This window comes from Arvicola amphibius, chromosome 12, assembly GCF_903992535.2.
Source record: "Arvicola amphibius chromosome 12, mArvAmp1.2, whole genome shotgun sequence".
Taxonomy (NCBI): domain Eukaryota; kingdom Metazoa; phylum Chordata; class Mammalia; order Rodentia; family Cricetidae; genus Arvicola; species Arvicola amphibius.
Window position 1 is genome coordinate 49,621,904 of NC_052058.2, and position 20,207 is coordinate 49,642,110.

The 20,207-nt window shown below is 42.4% G+C and overlaps 1 protein-coding gene across 3 annotated transcripts in view; it reads left to right on the forward strand.

Moving 5' to 3' along the window:
• The window catches only part of Fhit (fragile histidine triad diadenosine triphosphatase), a 1,447,725-nt gene that overhangs the window by 680,730 nt on the left and 746,788 nt on the right, over nt 1-20,207 (forward strand). The window lies entirely within an intron of this gene.

Here is a 20,207-nt window from a genome sequence, read left to right on the forward strand (position 1 = left end):
TCTCCCTCCCTCCCCATTTGGAGTAACCAGGTAAGATGTTATTCATATTTATTTTGAATCCAGTTGGTGGCACCCGTAATATGCTTGAGCAATGTTGCAGAACTTCTGAGGACGGTTGCTTAGCAACTGTAGCTTTGGAGGGGAATTTTTGGTTGACCTTTTCACTACTATGGCTGTGTAAATAAATAGGTGTTTCTAAAATTGGTTCAATGAATATCATGGGCACTTTGAATTTCTTTTATTCGTTTTGAATTTTGATGGAGGGTTAGAAAAAAAGATGGTGATTCTATACGGTGGGTTTAAGGGATTACAGGAAAATTAAAGTTTCTTAGCTTAATGGCGATTGTTTAATTTATTCATTTATTTTACTTTATTTAATTTTTGTGATTGTAACATTATTACATCATTTCCCCTTCCCTTTCCTCCCTCCAAGGATTGTCATATACCCCTTCTCTTTCTCTTTCAAATTAATGGCCTTGTTTTTCATTAATTGTTGTTAGGTACATATATATGTATCTATATACTCTATATTCTCTAGGTAAACCTGCTCTGTCTATATATTGTTTCTTGTATGTGTATTTCCAGGGCCGAAGATTTGATATTGGATAACCAATTGTTGCGTTTTCCCTAGGGAAGACTATGTCTCCCACTCTGCAGTCCTTAATTGCGTATAGTTCTTTGCGTAGGGCTGAGGCCTCAGGGTCTTTCCCGTCCACCTTCTTATGCCTATTGGTGTTGTCCTTGTTCAGCTCAGGTTGGGACAGTCACACTGGTGAGACTTTATGGGTGTAGCTTCCGACTTTACCAGGAGACACAATCTAACATGTTATGAATGTTGTGATCTGTGCTGGAATGACAATGCCATCTTGTCTTGGGAAAAACACTGGTTTCCAGACCATTCTCCGTCATGAGTGCTGGTTGAATTGCTTTATTTTGTTGGAAGACCGATCCTGCCACTGAATTCAATAGGAGCTCCTTTCTCCTCTGTAGCGGCAATTAGAACACGTGGGATACTCAGAGGAGGTGATTTATTTCGTGTTGAACATATCCCTCCTGGTTGTGTACATGTGAATTTTCTAGAGTTTCCACAATGCTTTTCTCTTCCTCCTTAATTTTATTATGCAATGGGTAACAAGGAGGAGGCTTCCTATTTTAAGATAATAGGTCTTTTCCACACTGAACCATGATTTGCTTTGAAGTTAATTCCTTAGGATAGTCCTCAATGTAAAAAATGTTTCAAGATATTTTTGGAATAAATTTTTCCATGAAAATGTTTGAAGTTCTTAAGAACTTCATGAATAACTTGCTTCCTTAGTCATGTGTACTCTTCTTGGTTGAAAGGGAAAAGGAAAATCAACCCCCAGAATAAAATTGTGATTCTCTACTTAAGCTCTCAGTCCTAAGTCCAAATTTTACCTCATTAAATTTGCAAAATTACAAAAAAAAGAACAGGTAATCAATGTATAAATAATGCTGGATGAAAATTATTCTTTCTAACATTTAACTATTTTTGTAAGAGTTTAAAGATAAAGCTGAGTTTAAATGCTCGATGTTGAGAAACCAGCTGTCTCTGCTTCTGGGATGGGGAGCGGGCAAGGCGGACTGACTTCAGGAGACTGTGAAACAGACAGCTTATAAACTATGGGTTAATTCTGTGTTGCGTTCTTCAGATGGAGCCTGAACTTCACAGAATAAAAGCATCTTTGTTTCCTTCCTTTGATTTTGCTGCAAATTTACGGTGGTCATTTTTTGGGGGGGAGTTTTTACACAAAAATATAGTTAGATGTCAAAAGAATAAAGGTAAAATTACATTATTTTCTACGTGCTAGCTTTAATTGACTTTTAAAAAGGGTAAGAAAACTAGGGATGAAAATGAATTTAGGTGAATGAGTCTTCATACTCTGATGTCCTGCAGGCCTACTTGATGCCATGCAGACCCACTGTGTGTTAAACGGTTAATAACGGAGTTGGCTCTGCTTTGTGAATTTTCATTCGTAACTTGATAGAACTTGATTCTTCTGCCGTGCTCTATTGATTCACCCTTTAAAGTGTGATGCTGAGACTGGGAAAAAACCTGACAAGAACCTGGAAGTGTCTCCTTTGAAGGAGATGGCAGCAGTGAATCATGAGCAACAGTGAGATTTGTGCCCTGGACCCACCATTTTGAAAGTGAAACCTCAACAGTTGCCATATCTGTGAGACAATGCCAAGAACATTCTAACTTGTGAACATGGAACACCTTCGACCTTGGGGAGGAACCTGCTTTTGTCCGAGAGTGTGAGGGCCAGGATGTTTTGGGAACTGGCACGTGTGGGAAGCCACCTCCTGCCTCAGCTCTTGGGAACCGCTTGGTGCTTTAGATGATGCATTCAGACAATGCTGTCCTATATTTCATGTTCCCTTTGCAGACTAGTATGTGTGTATGTGGGGGTGGAGGGGGGGTTCCCAGGATTGGAAAGCATCTTAGTTAGCAGTTGCTTACTTGCAGAAAGCCACGGTCTTCTGTCCCGAGATTGGGGTGGTACCTGTGGCTAGCTCTGCAGAAAGCCTTGGTCTTCTGAGATTGGGGTTGTACCTGTGGCTAGCTCTGTCTGCTCACATTCCATAAAACCACAGGGAGGGGCTTCTACCCTTGGTGTCTTTCTGTCCTGCCTGTCCTAGTGTAACCGTGTTACCTGGCTCCCCTAGCTCCTGCCACCTCTGCCTCTGGGCTTCTCCACCCCGGTAACTTCTGACCACATCATTTTTCACTTCCCTTGTTTACAGACCATTTTGTAGAAAAAGTCCAGACTCCGTGGCAAGTTTTAAAGATCTTTAGTATCTTCTAAGCGTCTATCTTTCCAGTCACCTGCTATACGTTTGTTCCCTTAAACACTTCCTCTGCCCCCTCTGCTCTGCTCTGAGGTTCTTCCCAGCCTTTTCATTTCAACTGTGGCGCTAGGATAACTACTCTTCCCTCTGAGTAAAGACATCTTCATTGGTTTTTGTGACATTTCATTCCTTCTGCACACATTGACTCCTTCAACCCTTGCTTACCAAGCCCATACTCTACTCCCGGCACCATGCCACATATCCCAAGCTGCCTCAATGGAGCGCTGTGCATCCTTGGTTGTCTCTCATAGGCCTTCCTTTCTGCACAGAGGACTTGTTCTTAACCCATTTTTCAAGCATCCTGAGTCTTGTAGTAACCGAAATTAAAGCGGAAACTGCAAACACCGAGAGCAAATACTGTGGTGTAATTAATCCACCGAGGGAATAAGGGCCTGTTGACTTCTGTCTTTCCTACCACGCTCAGGGCCAAATCGCACCACCATGCTATTCCAGAGTTTCTAGTATTGTGTTCAGGCTGGCTGCCCTGATTTTCCCCTTCCTGTTTTCCATGGTGTATTGTTCGTCTTGGGGGTGAGGAGGTGACGTCTAAATAGAGTAAATGAGCCCATAGACGCCATCAGCTGGCAGTACTGTATTTTTAGGATGGCTTTATAGCAACTTCAGGTAAAATGGAATTTTTTACTTTGAATACTTGTTTTACCATTTTTAAAATGACATCTAAGCACCCTGTGGGGAGTGTGCCATTGATGAGTGACTTGTAAGCACTTTTATTTTAAATTGATGGTCCCACTGATATTTGGTTCTCCCGACCAGCCCCCTTTCCCTTAGGATTTTGCTTCTTGACTTCAAAAAGAAAATGCCTGCATGTCTGTTGCATTTCTGCGTAGGCACACACGTGGAGGTTAGAGAGAACTCGGGTGCCAGTGCTCAGTTTTCACCCTGTGTAAGCCTGGCACTCTTAGAGTTTGTTACTGGGTGCACAGACTAGCCTCTTGGGAGTCTCCTGTCTGTGCCTCCCATCTGACCGTGGGAGTTCTGGAACTGAATTACATGTATGTGCTACCATGTTAAGATTTTGCATGGGTCATGGGCATCCAGACTCGTGGCCTCAGGCTTGGCTGACAGGTTCTTCACCCGCCGAGTCATTGCCCTATCTCCCGTCACTGGGGTTTTGTCACTTTGCTAGTAGAGAAGGAACTGTCCCACCAGGGGCCAAAGGTGTGCGATTGAAGCAAGACGATGCTTCACTCACAGAAGCTCCACTCCGACTCCTTCTCTTACACATAAAGCACACACTCCCATTCCTTGCCAAGTTCTCAGAGCTAACTGAATAGGCTCTGGCCTCTGTGGTGCGACACTCCAAAAAAGAATGTCGGAGCGTCTTTAATCCATTAATTTCTGGGTACAGGAAAGTGCTTTCCAAGCTTGCATGGTGAGAGGACAGACTCGTTTTTGAAGAACTGCATCTTCAGGATTTTGTTGAATGTTTTATTCATATGTTTCAATGCAGCTCAGCTCTGGTTTATGGCTTAAATAAATAGGCACACTACAGTTAGTGCTTCTCCTTGCCCCTCCCCTCGGGTTCTGCTTTGTCCACCTCTCCTCTTGAGTTGAGCATGAAAAATGAATTTGAACATGAGTGGAATCCATTTGGTGACTCGGGCTTTTATTGTAAATAAAATCACTCATTTGTTATGTCCCGTTGTTTCCAGCAGACAGGGTATTGATCTGTGGATTGCTATTCAGAACGGTGCAAGGCGCCCTGGCGGAAGAGGGACAGAGCAGTGTTTGTGGAGGCTTTGGATGTGGTGTGTGATGGAGACAAACCTTGCTCACTGGTCATACTGCATTATACAAATCATTTGTCAACCGTTTATTGAATCAGCTATTACAAGGAACCGATTCTCTGGGCCAGGCGCGTCGCACACAGAATGCTCTCAGGACCAAACAATATTAGGATGATGCATGGCGGACGGCCTTCCAAAGTGTATTCGTGAAGAATTAGAGGAGGTAACGTAAAGGACATTTCTGCTGACACATTACCAACAAAAAGTTTGCTGCGGTGGGAACTGTGCCGTAAGACACAGCCCCAGCAGCCAGGAGAGAAAACCCTGACAAACGCTTTTCCATTCCAAACTTTTACCATTTCCGGTGAGCAATGCTCCCTTCTCTGACTTCAGACCATTACCACAGTTGCTCCCGAAATAAGTGAAAAAAATAATAAAAATAACTTCTTTTCTTAACTGTGCTTCTTGCAGAATAGATACTATAGATAAAAAAAAAAAATGCCCTTTTAGTCCTTCCGTACAGATCAGAAATATTTGTCACTTCCTGAGTGGATTTTAATCTTGTGAGTTCCTTTAATTGTTCAGGAAAGCACAGTTATTAGTGATCTGCTGATCTTTCATTTCTCAGCCCTGTTTCTTTTTAAACCTTCCTGTTCAAATAAGATAGCATAAGCACTATTTTAATAGCCTTATTGCTAAAGATAGAATTCTGATCTTTAAAGTGCCACGAGCACATGTCTCCGCACGGCTCTGTGTGTCAGCAGGCTTAAATATTCCTACAGAGATCTTTAGAAGTGTTCTTCTGCTCCCTTGCCCCTAGCTGTGGCGGGACGTTTGGTTTACTTGTGGTTGTATTTTCAAGTTGGCAGATTACGGCATTCGAAGGTGTGCACATGGTGGCGATTAATCAACCAGGAGAGAATTCTACATGAATATGCCCCTCTTCTTGGGCTGTTAGGAGTTTATCCACCTGCTAATAGCAGCCCACCATGGCACTGCTGTGGGAACAAGGCACCATCTTGGATGCTTATCCCTCAACCCTCACCCCCTTCACTAGTGCCCTTCGCCATCTAGAATGCGCCACAGGGAATCCAGTCCATTTCTTTTAGAGGACAGACCTCGTGTGACAGTCATTTTTCTTACGGGTTATCCAAGGAAATAACTGCATAGAAAACAAGTCGGCTTTATCCCAAATGTCAGCTCAGGAGGTGATGGAGAGTTGATAATGTCAGGGGTGACTCTGAGGTAGCATTTAGGGTTAGCGGGCAGCATTTGTCAAGGGTGCCAGAGGCTTAAAAAAAAAGAAAGCCCTTCCTGCCAGGCCCTCTTCTTCCAAGGTTCATTTTGGTTCATAGACCCGAGACTTGTTCTTTAAGTGTCTACCTGACTATAGACGGGTGGGTATCTGACCCCGAAGGGATGCATTAGATAGGTGTTTTGTATGTGTTTAAGGAAGGTCTGAAGTGGAATGGGGAAGTGTGTAGAGACTCCTCCCATGGGTCGCTTTGAAGTGGCTTTTTCTCTTTGAGAATGAATTGTCACTCTCCTGTCCCTTACCACCTGCTTCCCAAGGGGGTTGCATGTACAGGTGCCATCAGTGGGTCTTACCGCATCCCCATTATTTGGTAATTTAGTTTTATTCTTTTTCCTTGACTGTGGCTCCTTCATTTCAGGGTTCACCTTGTAGCTTAAGCCCCACGGCAAGTGAGCATGAGGACGGCCTGACCTGGTCACATGTCAGAAGGGAAAGGCTGAACTGACTTTTCAATAATCAGGCCATTTAGTGGTATGTTTCTCAGTCCTGCACCAAAGCTGGGCATCCTTTGTCTTTTTACAAGCAGAAAGCAAGCCCTTTGCAAAGAGTCAAACTGTATACAATTCTGAGAGAAAAAGAGAGAAAGTGCGGGAGGAAGGCATCAGGAATGTTCGTTCTCCTGCTCAAGCCAAGGGTGCATTGATAATTACATGTTCCAAAACTGCACTTTGAGTACTCTTCATGTTGACTGCTCACAGGGATATCCTGGGATGTGAAAAGCTGATCCCGTTTCTGCTGATTTCCCTTTTTAACTGGCTCAGGTAGCTTTGGACTGTCATGGTCCACAGCCACTGAACTCTGTTCATTATATTCTAGGCATATCTCTGACCTGCTTCCCATGCAAGTCATCAGATTATAAAGAACAGGAAAAGGCTGGTCATGGTGTTGCCAGCTCCGTGCTTGTAAAAGAGCATAATTAGAAGTAATGAATGGAATAATACATCACTATTCATAAGAAATGTCACATAATTAACTCAAATAATGTAAAAATATATTCAAATTTTCATTTGGCGTGAAAATAGATTTACTAGAACACCAGTAGGCAGTTACTGTTTATCTTACATTTTCACACACATATCAAAACTGTTAGATTCTACTGAGTGAATATACGTGGTTTTCCTAAAACATAGTCAGATGGCTTTCTTCTCATTGAGCCTTAGTATATTCCTTATTTGTTATTTATTATATATACATAATTTGTATATGTGTTCAACTGGTATAATTAGCATAACTAATTTATATTTATTACAAATTAATGATCTAATTTATTTACTTAGCTTACATTTCCTTCCTCAAGCTAATTGACTGAAAAAATAACGATAAATTTGCACAAATAGCTCTTGGGCACAAATCCTCCACCAGCCTCTGCCTAAGGACTCTGTGCAGTAGTAGGTAACTGAACTAGTTTTTTTAATCTAAGCCATTTCCTGGGCTTTCTGCCATAGGCTTTGAGCATATCTCTAGAGCCTTGATTTGAGTCCGTGACCCCCACGTTGTGTTCAGGATGTGTGTGGCCTCAGGGGAATTATCTCCGTATGTAACAAATGTGGTGCCCATGACACTCAGCACCATCAGCTGTAGTTCCTGGAAATTCTCTGCGGCACCGGTAGCCACCTAGCTATTTCTGCAGTGCCAAGAGATCTACAAAGCCCAGAGGAGGCAGCAAGCAGCACATAGAGGCAATCTAGAAATAGTCCACTGTTGTGGTAGGGTAAGTGGACAAGCCATGACCTTTCGTTTCAGGGGGTGTATGAGGATTGCTGGAGAAGGCTGCCAGAGAATCCTGGGGTCCAGCATGATGCCTCTTCTTCAGCATCATTGAGTGTTGCATAATTGTGGACTTATTGATGGGTGAAGACAACAGAACGTTTTCTCTGTTCCTGATAGCCATCTTCCACATGGTTCAGGGAGACCCTGGCTGTGTGCAAGAGCTTAGGGAGGCACTGTGCGGCCTTCCTGCCTCGCCTTGGTGCGGTAGGCATTGGTTGTGTCTTTAAAACACAGATCATTACTGTCTTAGCTGCAACGATATTGTAAGTGGATGAACCAAGATAACATTTTGTGGCCAACAGTACTTTTTGAGGTCAATGCTCTTTCTTATCCCTCATGAAGAGTGAGCGGTTTAAACAGAAATGTCAAGGATCGGCCCTGTAGTGACTCCCATCCCATGAAATTAGGATTTAATCCAGGACTCTTTATTCTCTTTCATTGTATGCGCTACTCCATGCCGACCTTGGTGTCCTAAGAACTTCAACTCCTCAGTCTTAAGCTTTCCCCAAAAGCTTCACTTCCTAGTGTTGCCTTTCTTTTAAAATATGTGCTCTGCCATTTCGACTTGTCAGTCATCTTTCTGTTGATGTCTTTAATATTTTATCTCATTCGCCATGATGGTTGGTTGTAGAATAGAACTAACTTGACGATGTCCAGAAAATTGTCCATTGTAAGGTGCACAGAACCAGGCACAATTGCCTGGCTGCCACATAATTTTCTCTGAGGTGAAATAAGTCCAGGAGGGATAGGTTCATGGAGTTTTCTAATTTCTCTCTTTTCCTAGGAGGTTTTGAAATGGCTGGAGTTATCAAGACATCATTTCATCTTCAGGATTTATTTTCAGTTCAAGAGTTTTGGGGGAACCAAGATTTATCCGTTGAGCGCTAATACTTTAAAAGTCAACCATGATATTCTCCTTTCCACCAGAGATGATTGCTTTAATAGTTGTTAAATAAGATGTGTCAGGATAAAAATAAATCAGCAGGGATTATATTAAAATCTTCACAGAGAGCGTTGCACATACAGAATCTAGAAAACCAGTTGGTATTTTCTGTTCTAGTTGGGAGGGAGCAAACGTCTCCCAGAGCTTTTGCGTGGAGTCCCATTGTCAGTCATGCCATTAATGGAAGTCCAGGGTGTGACAGACGTTGAAGAAGACTTCCTAGGCAGCAAGAACCTGAGTAAGAGGGTGACAGCAGTTGGGGACATATATTCTTTATCTCCAAATACATGAGGACTCATGGACAAAACCAGACACAGCTTGATGCTCCATGCTTCTAAACTGTGCAAGGGTAGACCTGGTGAGGGCAGAGATAGGTGGCTGCAATGGGAATTGCTAGCATTTGCTCCTCTTCTGTCTTCCAGAGCAACTACACCTATTACACACTAAAGCCATGCATAGAAGGAAGCTGGCATCTTGTTCCCTGGGCTGATGGTGCTGTAGTTCCAGAACCGAAGGCTTCCCTAGCCTTTTGCAAGGGCAGGCAAGTTGCTTTGGGCAGCTTTTCCTACTTGTTTTACGAATTTGGATTTGTATATAAACATGCAATAACGCTAATGTCTCTTTTGCTTAGCTTTGAAGACTAGTTAAGACGGGGTACGTTTGTTGGTGAGCTCTATCATGATGAGATACGAAATGCTAAAGAGCAGAATTCCTGAGGACTGGGGGTGGGCGGCATGGAAACCCCTTCTCCATCTCAATATAGTCTGTGTAGCTCCTGGAGAAAGTAGACAAATTCTGTCTTAAGATGTCTGCGTGTTGGTTCCTTTCCAGTACATTTGTGTCAAAGCAGCATGGCTTGCTTTCTTCTCTAATTGTAATGGATATTTTTAAAGCTAGACTTCTCAGTCCAGTCTTGGGGGCCACAGGATACCAACAACCCCCTGATAACCAGTAGTTCACTCTTCTGAGTGCTTGCCTGTACTTGCAGGAGGTCTTTGGTTTTCTGACCGGTATCTTTCTCTTTCATTAGGTTTCACGAGAAACCACCCTTTTTATTCTTTTCATCCTCTTGTTCTACACCTCAGCCTTTTGTTCCAATGGCCAGCGAGCAGTACCAATTAGCTGTGAGATGGTAAGGAGAGAAGAAATGATGTTATTCAAATCACTGGGGTGGTGGTTTGTATGAGAATGGCCCCTAGAGGCTCATGTATTTGCTTGTGAACCTAGCCTTTCACAGCTGAGCCATCTCTCCAACCCAGGCTCACACATTTGAATGCTTGGTACCCAGCTGGTGAATTGTTTGAAAAGGATTAGAAAGGTGTGGATGAGGTGTATCACTGGGTATATTACTGGCTTTGAGGTTTCAAAGGACTCCTGTAGTGACCAATGCTTTCTCTCTCTTTCTCTTTCTCCCTTCCTCCATTCCTTCCTCTCCACCTTTTGCCTTGTGCTTGTGGGTAAAGATGTGAGATCCTTCTCTCCACCATCATGGACTCTAAACCCCTGAAACCCTAAGATGATTAAACACTGTCTTTTGTAAAATGCTTTGATCATGATGCTTTACCACAGCGATAGAAAAGTGACTGAGCACTGGGTATGTTTTTGTCCTGTGTGGTGTCTGTATGTACGAGATGTGTGTGAGTGTGGGCATGCACATGTGGAGGGCATAGGGCAACTTTAGAGAGCCAGTTCTTGTCTTTGACCTTTGTATTTTGGGGCAGAGTCTCTTGTTGCTCAGCTGTATGCATCAGAATAACGGGTCCATGAGCTTGAATTTTTCTCCTTTTCCACTGCTAATGGGGTGTACGAAACCAAACTTAGGTTATCAGGCTAGAATGCCAAGTGCTTTTATCCCCACCAAGCTATCTACCTGACTCTACTTGACATTCTTAATCTAATCTAGTAACTAAATAATGAATCACTTGATTAAATAAATGTTTCATTTAAATTGTGTCTTTATAAAAGCAATCTAGTTTATATAAAATGTATCACATTTTTAGAGTTGCGTCTTTTCTAATTATAAAATTACCTACTCATCACACAACATAAAAAATTATAATATCATTAACTGGAAATAACCTCAGATGAAATTTCATTCTTTTTTCTTCTTTTTTTGCAGTTTTATCTTTTTAAGTGTCTCTCTGAAAAAGCGACATAAGCTTATTTTAACTCACCTCATTGTTAATGTATTATACTGGCTGGTTAATTAATTTTCTGCATCTGGATGTTGTGCCTGTGTGTGTGCCTGTGCATCAGTTCTGTGCTTGGTGCTGTGCAGGCCAGATGCATTTCTCAGATGCCCTGGGAATGGACGGGTAAGCCATTGCAAGTCACCCTGCGGGTGCGGAGAATTGAACCTAGATCCTCTGGAAGGGCAGTCAGTGATCTTAAGCCATGAACCATCCTTCCACCCCATGATGCTGTTTCAATATGGACTTAAGGAGATCTTTAAAGACATCGTAACACTGTACCTGATAGAGCTGTCACAGCTTTTTACTTTGGACTTTTTCAAGAGCCACAGAATGAATGTTTTGCTATTGTTGCATTTCTGATAAGTTTTTAAAGTAAGAATCATTGTTTGCTCAAACGATACTAGTTGTTTACATTGGCAAGTGTATATGTAACTTTACCCTGGCAATGCTTGAGTGTCTGTGTCTTACCATGCCCTCCTACACTTAAGGATTCATTTCTTAGCCAGGCAGTGGTGGCGCATGCCTTTAATCCCAGCACTCGGGAGGCAGAGGTAGGCGGGTCTTTGTGAGTTCAAGACCAGCCTGGTCTAAAAGAGCTAGTTCCAGGACAGGTTGAAAAGATACAGAGAAACCCTGTCTCGAAAAACAAAACAAAAAAAAAGAAAGAAAAAAAAATTCATTTCTTGGTTTTGTCTTGGCCTAATCTTGGCCAGGATGTTATGTATCTTAGTATTTTCATATGCATCATCTTATTGTTAGTGGGAGGGACTTGTGGACATCTTTATGAGTTAATTTTGATGTATTTCCTTTTAAGGTCCTTGGCTACTTTTTCTGTCTTTTTTGTTGATGTTGTTTTTAGGAGACAAACCTCTACATACTGTAATATTTGTTTCAAGGATTGTTCTTTTGTGTTCTTGGCTTTCTCTGTTTGCTCATGCCATCATGGAGAGAAGGCATTTTATAATAAGCTCAGCCACCTCCTCCTATCTGAGTTTTCCAGTTCCTTTGAGCTTACAAAGTTTTTCTATCCTGAGATCAGTGAAACAGTGAAATATTTATGTATATTTTCTTGTGTTTTTTTAATGATAGTTCTTTTTCCTTTACTTTTAACCAGCCTATGATCACCAACAAGTTCATAGTACTTCGTAGGCATGTTTTAAAAATTCACTTTCTCATCTTAGCAGCCCTTTGAAGGTGGGAGAGAATACTATTCCCCAGGTTACAAATGAAGAGCCCATGGTGCAACATAAAGACAGACAGAAGGGTTTGAGAAGTGTGGCTATATTTTTGCAATCTGAAAATAATAATACTCTTTACTAAACATCCAAGCCGTACTTTTAGGGTGGAGACGCTGGTGATTTCCCCTCTTTTCCTTATGTCAGCTGCAGTTGAAGCACACAGGCTCAGTCTACTGTGACCGCTCTTACAGTGTGCATGCGGTGCCTCAATCCTACCCCACTGATCCTTAGCGTCGCCTCAGCTGTGAGGATATATAACTCGGCATGAAGAGCATCCTCCTGCGAGACTCAATCTTTGCATCGTTGACTTCTTTAAAATGGTCATATCGCATGCCTTGAAATACTTTCTTAGTACTTGACAAATGTTATTTGGCTTTTTTTCTTGATGGCAGGTGTCAAAGTTTGAACCTGAGAGTCCCGTGCAAGCTCAGCAAGTGCTCCGCCACTGAATTGTGCCCTCAGCTAGGCAAGTGGCATTTTAGTATTCATTGGTGACTTTACGAGGTAGATGCCCTTGGTATCTTCATTGTGCCGCTGATGGATTGTGATCCTTTTAGGGTGTTCACTCTAGATCAAACAGTTACCTACTGGTGGAAACAGACTTGAGTCTATGCTTTAAACCAATGTCCCTAGAGCCCCCAGGGTCCCAGAGACCCTCTTAGGGGACCGATAAGGTCCTTTCCTCTTCCAGCTGTGGTATCTGTATGAAACCATCAGGTCACATGATTGTCACAATCAGTTGGATGCATTTAAAGGCCAAAGGACGCGAGCAGTTGTCTTGCTCATGCGTTGGTCTGAGAGATGGCACAAAGTGCCATTCTTGTCACTTTATTTTGTTTTGGGCAAATGTGCTTACCATAAAAGATTATTCGTGTGACTATGATGCAGTTTTATGAATAAATGAAGGAGTCCTTTAGAATGCTTTTCTTAGTTTTTGTTTCTATCAGAAGTGCAGTCGCACGAGTCCAAGCCGTTGGCACATGGCTGGCGGGTACAGAGAACAATATGTTTATGAATGACTTTGCCCTGTGTGTGCTGACCCCTGGGGTGCCTCTCTAATCTTTTCTCTATGTGTTAGTTTTGCCCTATTCCCACTATTTTGCTCTAATTTCCACTTAAAAAGAGAAGTGAACCATAGTGTGTAAAAGTTTCTGTATTTAGTTCCCCGGAGCCGTCTTCTCTAGCCTGTCCTAAAACAAGCCTTAGTCCCTAAGGGCAAAGGTGCCTTTGGCCTCTGAGAAGCAGGATTTAGGGTGTAAGAGTGTAAACTTTATGCCTGGTTCCTAGATGTGAATCCCAGTTTATCCCTTGGCCAGGAGTAAGCTCCAGGAGCTATGTACAGACTCTCCTTCAATTACCTTCTGCTTCTCGTGGGTGGGGGGGGAATCAGCCTCTGGGGCTTGTTATGAACATCATGTGAGCTATTTCATGCAAAATGTGTACCTTGTTCCTCTTGCACGGTAGGCTTAATACTAGCTCCATTCCTTGAGATCTGTGGCATTTATGAGACCTGTAGAGGACTCAACTGGGATTTTTCTGCTGCTTAAGGTTTTCTCTTCTCATAAACATTTTGTTAATTAAAGCCCAGCCTTTCTTTTCTAGCTTGTTTCCTTCGCGGAGCCAGAGCTATGAAAGTGGCCAGTGTCTGTTGTATACGCTGAGTTCGCTTGGGATGGGTTTGCTCAGAATTTGTTTGTCTTCTGGTAAGTCCACAAGCACCGACATTAATGCAGCCAGCCCTCCTCCTCTGGTAAATTCCCTCAACTGTGTGCATTCACATCCCGTAAATGTATAGATTTTCCTTCCTCTTTCTCTTTGCTGTGTCAAGGGTCACTGTTTATGCTCTGTGCCAGAGATAGGCAAGATTTGTTGTCTGTGCCTGGGGTTTTCAACCTCCTTGACAGCTGCTACCCACAATACCTTTCTCTCTAAAGCTTTGTTCTTCAACTCCTACTAGGATCAGATTACCTTTGCTTGGGTACTGTTTCCCCCACAGCCTCACTCTCTCCTGCAGGCTGAAGATATCCCTCCCAGCACCACTCTATTCCTTCTATTCCTGCCTGAAGCACCCAGCATGCTCTTGTCTGCCCTTCTCCCTGTCATTCTCTGTGGCAGCTTACAGCTCCCCCTGGGGACTTGGGAACCAACTGTATTGGACCCAGCATGCTTACTCCCATGCTCTTCTGTCAGTTGAAGGCTGTTCTTCCCTCTGGGGACTGCTCAGCAGGAGACATCCACGTCAGTGTAGACCTCAAAGGAAGAGCCCTTTGTGTGCAAAGATACTCTGAGCGCTTTTGAACGTTCATCTGAGTTCTTTCCTGCAAATCTCACTTCTTCCCTTCACCGGCTTCTACTTGTTTTATTAAAACAGGAGTTAAATGTTTTGTGATAAAGACTGGAGGATTTTGATTAGAAAAGGAGGCTCACCCTGTCAGTTCTTAGCTATAAAACATTTGTCTTTGGAAAAATATGCATATGTGTCTGCGTATAAATATATGGCATATGGAAATTATTTTCAGAATTAAATACTATGAATTTTGTTTACATGGATTAATCCTTTTGCCAGTCATGGTTTGAGCTACCTTACAAGCGTACAGTATGATAGATTTATTTTGATTGTTAGTGAGAAAATATAGCAGGGTGAAAATATCTGGCATGGTCTAAATGCAGTCTGGGGATACAATATTTCAAATAAAAGTAACTGAAATTCACAGTGAGGCTGAAAGACCCCATTCTGGCATAACTTGTTACTACTCAAAGACCTTTAACCCTTTGAGCATCCCTGCTGCTTCTTCCTAGACACATAGTTGTTCCTTTGTGTCACAGCAACCAGTGGTAGCCAGCTGAACACATCCATGTGCTTCTCTCCCAAGCAGCTCATTGCGCATCCTCAGAGTAAAGGTGCCTCCTCCCATTTACAACTTCATCCTATTACTGCATCCGGAAAGTCCCCACGGCTGGGAACGGAGCCTTGTGACGACATACTCAAACACTTTTTTTTTTGCAGTCTCTAGGTTTTGTCTCTAGCACCAGGGGAAAAGAAAGTCTACATCAGGTCAGTAACAGCAACATAGTTCCATGCTCAAATTTCTTTAATTGGCTTCATGCCTCCAGGTCACAAGATTCAGTCAAGGTCCATAACTTGCATCTGGTTGTTAATTCTTTTAATATCTTTTAATCCACAATATTTCACTATCTATCTTGGTTCTCCATAAAATCAAGTCAGGTGTAATTTCCAGGACGGCAGCTCCATACCATACTCCGCTTGAGTGATTGATCTGGTTGTTTTCCTGGGATTCCATTCAGGCCAGAGAATGGGTGTCTTTGTCTATATACCTCTGTGCCATATCAGAGTACATCTTGTCAGGCTGTTGGACCCAGTCCTGGCAATGCCAAGCTTGACTGCTTGGCTAATAATGACTGCTGGATTGCCCCACTGTAAAAGACAGGCCAAAAGTGTTTTAATTTAGCATGTATTTCATATTGCACGCCACTCATTATTTGTAATGATAATTAAAAAAAACCCAAAGCTGGAGATATTGTAAAGAAGAACTGAATTGATCAGTTGCAGATTCTTTGGGCAGATCAATCTTAAAAACAGAGTTGGGTAGTTTTTCAGTAATGTACACATTGCCACGAGAGAGGCAGAAACACGTTTATTCAGATGAGAGGGAGGTTGGGTTGACTGGTATGTAGAGAAATGAGAGTCTGGTTTTGGGTGGTTGGTTTTTAGCCAGATTGAGTCTACTTCTCTTTGGTTTACTTTGAGCAACAATCGAGTGTTGCTAGTAGCTGGCTATAGACAGCACCGTTTGTCAAGGCCTCAGTCCACCTCTGGGTGGTTCTTGAAACCATGGCTCTAAGAAAGTTAGTATTTACCTTTTTACAAGTTCAGCTTTTAGGTTACTATCTCTTCTCCCAGTGATGCTCCCCCGACAGTTTAGTTTAGCATTTATTCATGATACTTGCCTGAGTAGTTATAGTAGGGAGTTTACAAGATATTGGCTTTTCCATCCCATCATTCTTTGAACATTTATTTCTTTGTTCTTCTGATACTGGCATTTACATTTCATTGTTCTTTGAACACTTGTTTCATGGTTCTTGTAGCCTAGACACACATATACAGACACACACACCTGTTTTAACTCTGTCTCTTGTCTCTCATCCAGTCGACTCAAATCGTATTCAATTCTGGGTATGATAATCTATTGCTGTTTTGCCATTTTGATTCTGCCTGACTGCAGCAGGTGCCCCTTCATGCAAATGTTTATGAGCTTTTCACATGATGGCTCTCTTAGTGGAGTACTTTCCTATTTCCTAGCACACCGTGTCTCAAGTTCATTTTGTACTTTCTCAATGCTTCAGCTACAAGTAGCTTTTTCAAAGAACCCTGGGTCATGGCTGCTCAGGTAATACTGTAGCACATCTTGTAAAAAAGATTAGGATGCATGTACGACTGCATCTTGAATTGATGCTGACTCTCTCATTGGAACCTGGCATCATCTGAGCACCTCCTCACCTCCACCTACCCCATGCTTTCTCATTGCTCATATTTACCCAACAATCCCATAACACATGGTAAACAACATTAGAATTGTAATGCCAGAATCTTAAACTTTCAATCAAAGAAGAATAGTTTGGATTGAAGTTATCTTTAATGTTAGATGTTTTGGTTGTCTGGAAAAACAGAGTAAACGTTGTACGGTGTGAAGACAGTGGTGACCGCATCTGCATAGCTCAGCGTTGATGACATGCGATGGTCATTCCAGCTAAGCATTCATCAAAGGCAGGCTTTCTAGGTCATCTATCACTTGCAAATAGCAAATATAACAATGGCATTACATTTCATGTATATTCTAAGGGTTAGATGAGTTCTATAAGCAAATGTTAGTGGGCTTTTTATAAATCGCACATGAAATATGATAGTAGGAAACAGAAGAGTGAATGCATTAAGATCTCAAATGTGGATTTAGAGTAATACAGAAGGGAATCCAAATGTAACCATTTGTTACCTGTTTGGCTCTTGATAATTGTGTTGCCCTATCTGAGCATCAGCTTCTATGTCTGTCAGAGTAATGAGCAGAAAAGGCATGCAAATCAGGTCATGGGATTCCTAGAGAAAGCCAAACAGAAGCAGGCCTCAGAAATAATGGTGATCACTGGAGGGTTTTAGTATCTTAGCTGCGGATTCTGCCATGGAAATGATGCCTCTCCAGCTATGCATGTGCCTGTGTCACGAGTAACCGCGGAAGTCTGGCTCCTAGGGCAGACCATCTGTTCTGTCAGTCCTGGCTCTCTTGCCTGGGCCAGGAGAGGTGTTTATTTTGGCAGATTATCAGATCCGTTACTGCTGGCAAAGGAGTGGGTACCAAAGATTTGAGGTGGGAGTGTGTTAGTTAGTGAACTCAACAGATCGTCTTTGCGGTGGGCCTAGGGAGATTGTCAGTTGTGTACGTATGCATGTGTGTGTGTGTGTGTGTGTGTGTGTGTGTGTGTGCATACATATGTGTTGTGTGTGTGTGTGTGTGTAGGTCAGAGGACAACAGTTTGAAGCCAGTTCCCACTTTCCAACATATGAGTCCCAAAGATTGAATTCTGGTCTTTAGGTCTGTTGACAAATGCCTTTCCTCACTGAGCTGTTTTGTTGGCCCCTGGTGATTTGTTTTGGTGCACAGGCTAAAACACACTAACTCTTTTTTATTTTTAAATCATAGCCTTCAAAGGCTTTGGTTACTTAGTTGTTTTCTCCAATCTTATTTGTGCCTGGTCTTCCACTCTTTGTCCTTGGTGTTATAGCCTCTCCATACTTGCTTCTGAAGTCCTCTGCAATAACCCAGACCTTCCTACCTACCCACCACCTGTAAGAGGGTCATGTCAAGGACATTCATCAGCCTTATGTACCTGCATATGAACCTGTAAGAAATATCAACGGACTATGTCACTGTTGTTTCTTTTACCAAGGAAGCTAATATTTTTACATCTGAAGCCTGTCATCCATGCGGATGCCAGACAGAACTAACAGGCCTTTCCATTTTACTCATGGCCTTGTTAATTAATCAGAAGAGAATAAGATTAATGATAAAACTGGTTGTGTTTTTAAAATTTCCCTGAAAATAACAAGTAATCGACCCTGATTAAAAAAACTAACAAGAAAATGATAACTAATGGCCTAATGTCTTCTCAGAGCAAAGTAGAGAAAATTTAACAGAAGCATGCTGCATCTCTTAACTGTGCGACTGTCCTCACTTTACAGCTTAGTGGAAGTTAATTTAGAAAGAGCTCTCTGTCCATCAGATAGCAAAGAGCTATGGAAATGTTAATGAATCCTTATTAGGAGGAAGAAATATAAGTTTATCAACATCTTGGTGAGGGCTGTCAACCACGAACTTGAGAAGTTTTCTGTGATTTTTCCATAGGAAAAATTTAAATTAAGAAAAACCAAAACCTATTTTCAGAGCTGGGAGGAAGCTCAGTAGGTAAAATACTTCTGCACTAGCATGAGGACCTGCGTTTAGATTGCAAGGACCCACAGCATGAGCTAGGTGTGGTGACACTCACCTGTGGCAGCAGTAGGAAGTGTGACAGAACAGTCACAGAGGCTTGTCTGGCCAGTTGGTCTATCTGAATCTGTGACGCCAGGCTCTGTCAGAGACCCTGTGTCAAAAACACAAGGCAGAGAGCAGTGGAAGAAGACACTCGGTGTCAGCCTTTGGCCTCCACACACATATGCATGAGTACCTACACATGCACACACACACACACACACACACACACACACACACACATGCACACACTCACACACACACATGCACACACACACTCACACACACACACACATGCACACAAACACAAACACACACACATTTTTTAAGAAAAACTCAATCGTTTGATTTTACCAATAAAGACTTGAAAGCCAGATGCTGGCTACCTAGAGAAGCAGAGAAGGCACCCAGCTGTCCCTCCTCCTCAGCTGAAATTCCAGAAGCCTCCTTCTCCTACCCCATCTCAAACAAGATTCTCTTCAAACTGAAGGTCCCTGCTTTCTACTACCTGTGTGTCTCTCTATTCATCCTTCTGACTCCCAGTTACTCTCTATGATTTAATCCTATGTTCAATTCCTATCTACTTGTTGCTTGCACTGCCTTCTGACCTCTGGGTGACTTTATTTAATCCTGCTTACAATATTCAAGCAGAAAACTCTTGTATTAAAGGCATATGCTAGGACCAAGCCACACCACTATTAGAAGGTTTTTCCAGTAAATAACACAATCTTAGGGTTCATAGTGTGATCCAATATCTTGCAACACACACACACATACACACACATACACACATGCATATATATACACATATACATACATACATACACAGATACACATGTGCACGTGTGCGCACCTCAAGCCCAAAACATGACTTCCCAATCCAGTCTGATTAAAGTAACAAAGCTGAGAGAGACTTTGGATGGCAAGCTCCTCCATGTGGGAAGAGAAGGGAAGACCTGCCTTGGTTACAAGCATATAGAAATGCCTTTTGCAGTTCTAATATAAGATGTTTCAAAATAGGTATTTAAGAACAAGACATTGCTAACAACAGGTGTTTATTAACTGACTTTTTGGCCCTTTCTATATAGTGATAACAGCTGCCACTCACCAAGTGCTGCCTTGCTTAGTTAATTTAATTTTACACCTATACACCTGCCCAAATTTGCAGTGGGTAAGACCAGTTTAACTGCAAAATTAACCACAGTTGTCTATCAGTTGATCAGCCCCCATCCCAGGCCTGAAATTGATTGGGTAATTGGCCTGGTTTGCCTTATTTTTTTTCCTGAAAGAAGAACAGAAATAAACTTATGAATTTCAGATAGATTTCTTTATTTGCTCCTTGGATGTGGGGATGCAGAAGCCAGAACTCAACCTCGTGCGTCCTTTTCATACCAACTCCATTGAGGCAAAGCACTTGTCCCACTTTGGCTAGGCTGGCTGCATAGCAACCTTTTTTTCTACCCTCTCCTCTACAGCAAGGGAGTTAGGCCCTGTGCTGTTGTGCCCAGGCTTTACATGGGTACTGGGGATCTGAACTCAGTTCCTCTTACTCTCAAGGCAAGCAGCCTTCCCACTGAGGTAATCCCAC